Raw genomic sequence first — 8,388 nt, 5'->3', positions numbered from 1 at the left:
TTTTTTTTTTTTTTTTTGTCTCTGCTGCTGCCTAATTGTGTACTTCTGGTTCCAAATGAGGTGTGTGGTAACTCGTAACTCTGGTGTTTGTAACTCTGAGGTTCTACTGTACTTAAACTAGAAACAGATTTGAATAAAAAAGTTGGGATTCCCTTGAAGTTTGGTTACATTTGGGTCCACGGTTTTGGTTTATCTCTGATCCATAAATTATGGTAAGTAGGTCCCTCCCCTTCAACAAAGAATCTGACAGAATTTAAGGAAGGACTAGTCCTATCTGCCGGGGACTTGATTGATTCATCTACCCAAGTAGGAATAAATCCAGAAATGAGAATTCCATCACTTGGGAGATTATTTTGCAATCTAGCTAAATTTGCTGTTCAGGGGTGTGGGGAGGAAGCTTCCCTCATGTTGGCTTTGCCCCCCGCCCCCCCCTTTTTTTTTTAAAGTATCCCCTTGTGTTCACAAGTCTCCAAATTGAGCTAATTCCCCAGACCTTTGATTTTATGCCTAAAAGAGGCATTACATTCAACAAGAAAATGGGGTTGTGTTTGCAGGGACACTTATTAACCATGTCACTTTCTTTGCTTAGTGGTCTTCTCCCAGGTGTGTACTCTTTGTCAACCCACCCAAAGCGACTCGTCTAGAGTCTGGTTTCTGCTCCATATACATCAAAGCCGTAGAGAGTCTAATCGGATTAAAATAGAATGTGCTATGTATACTTAAATTGGAGAGGTTGATGACGCCATTTCATTTCTGTTGTTGGACTACTCAGGGAGCGCACGCTCCCTAGCTTCTGTAGACTGAGCTTAGTACACACATCAGGGGCTCCTTGCATTCCTCGGTTCTACCGCACCAGCTCCATGTGTGCCATCCTCCCATCCCCCTCCATTTCCTGCCAGGGGTTGTGTGTGCACCTTCATTCCCCTTGTCCTCAATGCCCACCATTCCCCTTCCCCTGCAGTACCAGGGTCCCCCAGCTGCCCCACCAACAGGAGTTGTGTGTCCCATTGCCCCTCCACCACATGGCAGGGGCTATATGTGGTCCTCCTTCTCTCATCCTCCCTGCATGGCAGGGGCTCCATGAACCCACATTATCCCATTTACCCCCATGCTAGGGAGTCTGCCTGCCCCTTCCTCCTCCCCCACACCAGGGTCCCTTATTCTTCATCCCTCATGCCAGGGACTGTGTGCACACGCCCAGTCTCCCTCCTTCCCTCCTCCTCCCGGCCACTATTCTAAAATGACCTGAAATGTCTCTTGTTTCTGTTAAGTCACAATTATAAAATGCTATGGTGGGTCCTTCCAGAGTTAGAAGTAAGAGCTATTTATCCAGCTGGAAAGCTAGAAATTTCCCCTGCCTGAAGGAAATATGGGTTAGGGTTAGGGAACCTTCCTAGTTTTGCCTAGATTTACACCCAATTGTAGCAGAATTACCAGAAAAAAAAACCTATCACGACAAAATTTCCCATCAACTCAGAATATCACTAAACCAGAAAGCAACCATGTCTGCATACTGACACACTCACAGGAAAGCAGGCAGGCTGGGGAATGAATAACTGACAGGTGGTTTTATAAACTGTAGAGCTGTCGATTACTCACAGTTAACTCACGCAATTAACTCAAAAAAATTAATTGCAATTAATCACAGTTTTAATTGCACTGTTAAATAATAGAATACCAAATGAACTTTATTAAATATTTTTGGATGTTTTTCTACATTTTCAAATATATTGATTTCAATTACAACACAGAATACAAAGTCTACACTGCTCACGTTATATTATTATTTTTAATTACAAATATTTGCACTGTAAAAATGATAAACAAAAGAAATTGTATTTTTCAATTCACCTCATACATGTACTGTAGCTCAATCTCTGTATCGTGAAAGTGCAACTTACAAATGTAGGTTTTTTTTGTTACATAACTGCACTCAAAAACAAAAAAATGCAAAAAACTTTAGAGCCTACAAGTCCACTCAGTCCTACTTCTTGTTCAGCCAGTCGCTAAGACAAACAAGTTTGTTTACATTTACGGGAGATAATGCTGCCCTCTTCTTATTTATAGTGTCACCTGAAAGTAAGAACAGGCATTCGCATGGGACTTTTGTAGCCGGCATTGCAAGGTAATTATGTGCCAGATATGCTAAATATTTGTATGCCACCATTCCAGAGGACATGCTTCCATGCTGATGATGCTCATTAAAAAAATAATGCATTAATTAAATTTGTGACTGAACTCCTCGGGGGAGAACTGTACGTCTCCGGCTCTATTTTACCCGCATTCTGCCATATATTTCATGTAATAGTCTCAGAAAATGACTCTGCACATGTTCATTTTAAGAACACTTTCACTGCAGATTTGACAAAACACAAAGAAGGTACCAATGTGAGATTTCTAAAGATAGCTACAGCACTTGACCCAAGGTTTAAGAATCTGAAGTTCCTTCCAAAATCTGAGAAGGACTTGGTGTGGGAGCATGCTTTCAGAAGTCTTAAAAGAGCAACTCTCCGATGCGGAAACTAGAGAACCCGAACCACCAAAAAAGAAAATCAACCTTCTGCTGGTGGCATCTGGCTCAGCTGATGAAAATGAACATGTATCAGTCCACACTGCTTTGGATTGTTATCGAGCGGAACCCGTCATCAGCATGGACGCATGTCTTCTGGAATGGTGGATAAAGCATGAAGGGACATATGAATCTTTAGCACATCAGGCATGCAAATATCTTGTGACGCTGGCTACAACAGTGCCATGCAAACAACTGTTCTCACTTTCAGGTGACATTGTGAACAAGAAGCGGGCATTGTCTCCTGCAAATGTAAGCAAACCTGTTTGTCTGAGCGATTGACTGAACAAGAAGTAGGACTGAGTGGACTCATAGGCGCTAAAGTTTTACATTATTTTATTTTTAAATGCAGGGGTTTTTTGGTTTTTCTTTTACATAATTCTACATTTGTAAGTTCAGCTTTCATGATAAAAATATTGCACTATAGTACTTGTATTAGGCAAATTGAAAAATATTTCTTTTGTTTTTTAACGAGCAAATATTTGTAATAAAAAATAAATATAAAGTGAGCACTGTACACTTTGTATTCTGTGTTATAATTGAAATCAATATATTTGAAAATGTAGAAAACATCCAAAAATATTTAAATAAACCGTATTAACAGTGCGATTAATTGTGCGATTAATCGTGATTAATATTTTTAATCATGTGAGTAATCATGATTAATTTTTTTAATCGCTTAACAGCCCTAATAAACTGTTTTTATTTCCAAAATACAAATTGCTGGTTTTCCTGCAGTGGTGCTTGTCCTTTTCAACCCCTTTTCTAACAAGTGAGCAAGTTACACCTAATCATGTAAAAAAGTCATTGACATCTAATACTAACCATTAGCTATGGAGAGAAATGGAAGATATATTATATATTATTATTCAGAACTGTCTGCCTATTACCTTTTGCTCCTCACATCTATTTACTGGATCCACCTTGCTTTATATTTAGACTGTAAGCTCTTTGGGGCAGGGACCACTGTGCTTGTTTGGGGCGGGGGAAGGTGGCAATAAATGGGGACTTGGTGCTACCACAATATAATAAATATTTAGACTGTATATATGGTTATGAAAACTACTACAAAACTCTTGGTATTTCATAAGTCACAGTATTCATCTCAAGCTCTGTGTATTAATAAACACACACACACACACACACACACACTCACACTTACTTGCTCTATATAGCTGTTGGGGGTGGTACTGAGCTCCACACAGGCCAGTGGCATTGTTTGCCATGAACCACTTGGAGGCGCTAGAACATAGCTCGCAGCCAAGACAATTACTGCAAGGGCATCAGGCAGCATAATTCAGGGGAAACAGCATGGGAGGAGAGTCCTAGGAGTTCCCTCACCCTGGTCCTCAGGGAGCTACCTGCCAAATTCTGTGTATATGTCTAAAAACTTTTTAAAGGAATAAGTTGTTCCCCTTGTTTCAGAGGGGTAGCCGTGTTAGTCCGTATCAGCAAAAATGAGGAGTCCTTGTGGCACCTTAGAGACTAACAAATTTATTTGGGCATAAGCTTTCGTGGGCTAAAACCCACTTCATCAGATGCATGGAGTGAAAAAAAGTAGGCGGGTATAAATATACAGCACATGAAAAGATGGGAGTTGCCTTACCAAGTGGGGGTTCCACCCTAATTGAATTGGCCTCATTAGCACTGACCCCCCACTTGGTAAGGCGACTCCAAGTTAGTTCATCCACAGAGGAACAGAAATGATATCATGCGAGTTTTGATCACAGACTAAGCAGCTCAAGTTCTGAACAGCAAATGAGAGTAAACTAAATTTGCAGGATCTGTCAAACAGTTTTGCACAGGAAAAATCTCAGTCTATTCAGAATTTCTGCTTATAGGGAAGAGGCACAATTCATCAATACTTTGTTTACGATAGATTAGTCTCTGCTCCTCTTCCCACCCTAAAAGCAAAAATTTCAAGTGGGTCATTCGAAACCCAACATAGGTGTGACAGAGTTAATAAAAACACCAAACCAGGTGACTCTTGCATGGTTGCAGTGCAGCACAGCCCTACAGACAATTGCATGTGCACCTTTCAAAAACTGAAACATTAGCTGCTATGGAATAGAGACCTGATTTGCCTTGGGTGCTCAGTTTATGGGCAGATTTGTGTAATCCACTGGTCAGTGAATATTATGAATCTCTCTCTCTCTCTCACAGGCGTGCACAGCACATTTCATTAGGGTGTGCACCCAGGGAGTCCCGCCCTAGCCCCGCCCCCGTCCTGCCCCCATCCACTCCCTCCTACTTCCCGCCCCCTGACTGCCCCCCTCAGAACCTCCAACCCCCCCTGCTCCTTGTCCCCTGACTACCACCTCCTGGGACTCCTGCCCCTAACTGCCCCCCAGGACCCCACCCCCAATCTAAGCCTCCCTGCTCCTTGTCCCCTGACTGCCCCCCTAGGACCCTACCCTCTACCTGTCCCCTGACTGCCCCAACCCTTATCCACACCACTGCCCCCAGATAGGCCCCCGGGACTCCCACGCCTATTGAACCGCTCCCCGCCCCCTGACAGGACCCCTAGAACTGCCGACCCATACAGCCCCCCCTGCTCCCTGCCTGCCCCAACCCCTCTCCACACTCCTGCCTCCTGACAGCCCTCCCCAGAACTCCCGACTCATCCAACCCCCCCCAGCTCCTTGTCCCCTGACCACCCCCTCCAGAGACCCCCCACCCTAACTGCCCCCCCAAGACCCTCCTTGCTCCCTGTCCCCTGACTGCCCTGACCCCTATCCATCCTCCACCCCTGACAGACCCCGGGACTTCCATGCCCCATCCAACCCCCCCTGCTCCCTGACTGCCCCCTCCAGAGACCCCCCACCCCTAACCACCCCCCTGGGATCCCACCCCCTATCCAACCCACCCTGCTCCCTGACTGCCCCCACCCCTTATCCAACCAGGGCCAGCTCCAGGTTTTCTGCCGCCCCAAGCGATCATGCCGCTCCACTCTTCAGTGGCAATTTGGCGGCAGGTCCTTTGCTCCGAGAGGGACTTGCCGCCAAATTGCCACTGAAGACCCAGACGTGCCACCCCAATAGCGGCCGGAGTGCCGCCCTTTAGTATCCGCCCCCCACCTGCCTAAGGCTCTGGGATGGAGTTTGGGAGGGGGAGGGGGTCTGGGGTGCAGGCTCTGGAAGGGAGTTTGGGGATAGGAGGAGATGCAAGGGTGAGGGCTGTGGGGCTGAAGATGAGGGGTTCATGATGCAGGAGCGGGCTCAGGGCTGGGGCAGAGGATTAGGGTGCGGGGGGATGAGGGCTCTGGCTGGGGCTGAGGATGAGGGGTTCACGATGCAGGAGGGGGCTCAGGGCTGGGGCAGAGGATTAGGGTGGATGAGGGCTGGGGCTGGGGATGAGGGGTTTGGGGCATTGGAGAGGCTCAGGGCTAGGGCGTAAGGGCAGGGTAAGGGCAGCCTGCCCTGCCATTAGGGGATGAGGGGGCACTAGGAACCTAGGGCAGCAGACAGCAGTTGAGCAGGAATGTGCTACACTAGCAGCACAAGCAGGCAGGGGAGAGGCTCACGCTGCTTTCTTTCAGGCAGGGACGCTCCGGGGTGGGGGTGGGGGGGGAGACCCGCGGGGCGGTGGCAGGCGAGACCCACGGGGGGGGGGGGGGCAGGCAGGGGGGAGACCCGCGAAGGGGGGGTGGCAGGCGGGGGCTGGCCTGGGACGGCTGGGGAGGGGCCAGCGCCTTGCTGCTGCCGGGAGAGTGGAGCCATTTGCCCACCCCATGCATTAGGGTGTGCCCGTGCACACCCGGCACACCCCATGAGCACGCCTATGCTCTCTCTCTAGCTGATCCAGAGGATGTGAATCAGTTACAACCCACGTAGCCACAAAACCTGGCTCTTGAGGTCAAGTGGCAGAAACTCAAGCTTTCAGCTGTGGAGGTTCAATCACCAACACTGGCCAAAACGGAGATCATACTTTTAGCACCCTTAATGTTATAGAGTCAGGGTCGGTGTGACCACTAGGTGAACTAGGGCGCCAAGATTTGGTGGCGCCAAAAAGCGGTGCCCCAAATTTTTTTTTACACTACAGTGGAGTCACATCTTACGCGGGGGTTAGGTTCTAAGGTCAGTGCATAAGAGGAAAATCATGTATAGTGAAAATTACCATAAAGTACAGTCTACACAGTATACATTAGAACAGGGGTCCTCAACCTACGGCATGCGTGCCAAAGGTGGCACGCGAGCTGATATATATATATTTTTTTAAATGGCAGGCTGCGGGTCCCGGCCACTGCTGAGCCCACTGCCGGTCTGGGGTTCCGTCCACTGGTTCCTGGCAGCCAGGATCCCGGCCGCCGGCCCCGCTCAGCCCGCTGCCGGCCTAAGGTTCCATTCACTCAGGCCGGCAGGAGGCTGAGCGGGCCAGCGGCCGGGACCCTGGCTGCCAGCCCGCTCAGCCGGCTGAACGGAACCCCAGGCCAGCAGCGGGCTCTGTGGCGGCTGGGATCCGCAGCCTGCCATTAAAAAAATATATATATAGCGGCTCGCGTGCTATATATATATATAGCGGCTTCCACCTTTGGCACGCATGCCGTAGGTTGAGGACCCCTGTTCTAGTGTATATATAGTGTATACTGTGTGTACTGTACTTCATAGTAATTTTCACTATACGCGATTTTCCTCTTATGCGCGAACCTTAGAACCTAACCCCCGCGTAAGATGTGACTCTACTGTATTCATTTTTGAAAGTTTATCATAAGCGATGCTCGGGGAGGAGAAGAGGGGAGGGGAGGGGGAAGGGTGGTGCAAGGTGGAAGTTTCGCCTAGGGCGCAAAATATCCTTGCCGACCGGCCCTGTCTAGAGTGCAACTGTGTTACTGTCCAGGGGAAGGAAATGTATTAAGAAAACAGAAAATCTTAGTTCACAGTTACACTAAAGAGCACTTAAGAAAAGATGAATTTCCACAAACATATTTAACCTAATGAACAGAACTCAATGTAGCTTAAAGAAATGAATGGTGCTTGTTAATATCAAATTCTGTGTTTGTTCTATCAAACAAATCAAATAAATATGACATTTTCAGGGATCAATCAGCACGGCTGAGAAATTCCCCATTTCTTCCAGCCTGGCTGTTCTCATTAGAAATGACAATTCTGCATATTTTGAACAGCTTACACCACAAGGGCTATTAGACTAGTACAGCAGCATAATGTACAGAAGTTACTCAGCAGCAGCTCACTTCATTGCAAATTGGTAACACTTGACAATAAGGGTCTAATCATTAATTCCTTTGGCACCAGTCAGTTCTGCCACATGCACATGACATACCATATACTATATATAGTGAAAACAATTGAGGATATATTGTAGGGAAAAGCGCTGATCTAGCAGTTGTGGGACAGGATCTTTTCAAACTAATTTCTCAGACTATTATCCTATGCAAAAAGCGATGCTTCAGCTCCTCAGCACAGCTAGTGAATTCTGCATCAGAAGCAGATTACAGCAATAATCAAAGGCAGGATCCATTTTATTCTTGAAGATACTTTGCAACTAAATCCATTAGAAAAATGAAGTGAAGAATCAAATACCAGGTAAGTAATGAATCTGATCCAACTGGACATTAATGACATGTTAACACAGGTTACTGAAGCCCAAGATGACATGACAGACCACGAGAGAGCACAATGATGTACTCTACGTGTGAAAGGCATCTTTCATGAATGACATGGAAGTTGGACATGTGTCTGACGAAGTGGGTATTCACCCATGAAAGCTTATGCTCCAATACGTCTGTTAGTCTATAAGGTGCCACAGGACTCTTTGAGAGATTACTCCCACCTCCATAAAAATAGACAGTCATGCAGAGA

The sequence above is a fragment of the Terrapene carolina genome, unplaced genomic scaffold, assembly GCF_002925995.2.
Source record: "Terrapene carolina triunguis isolate 2854851 unplaced genomic scaffold, T_m_triunguis-2.0 Scaffold148, whole genome shotgun sequence".
Lineage (NCBI taxonomy): Eukaryota > Metazoa > Chordata > Testudines > Emydidae > Terrapene > Terrapene triunguis.
The sequence above is the reverse complement of the archived record's forward strand: the minus strand, read 5'-3'. Positions refer to the sequence as shown.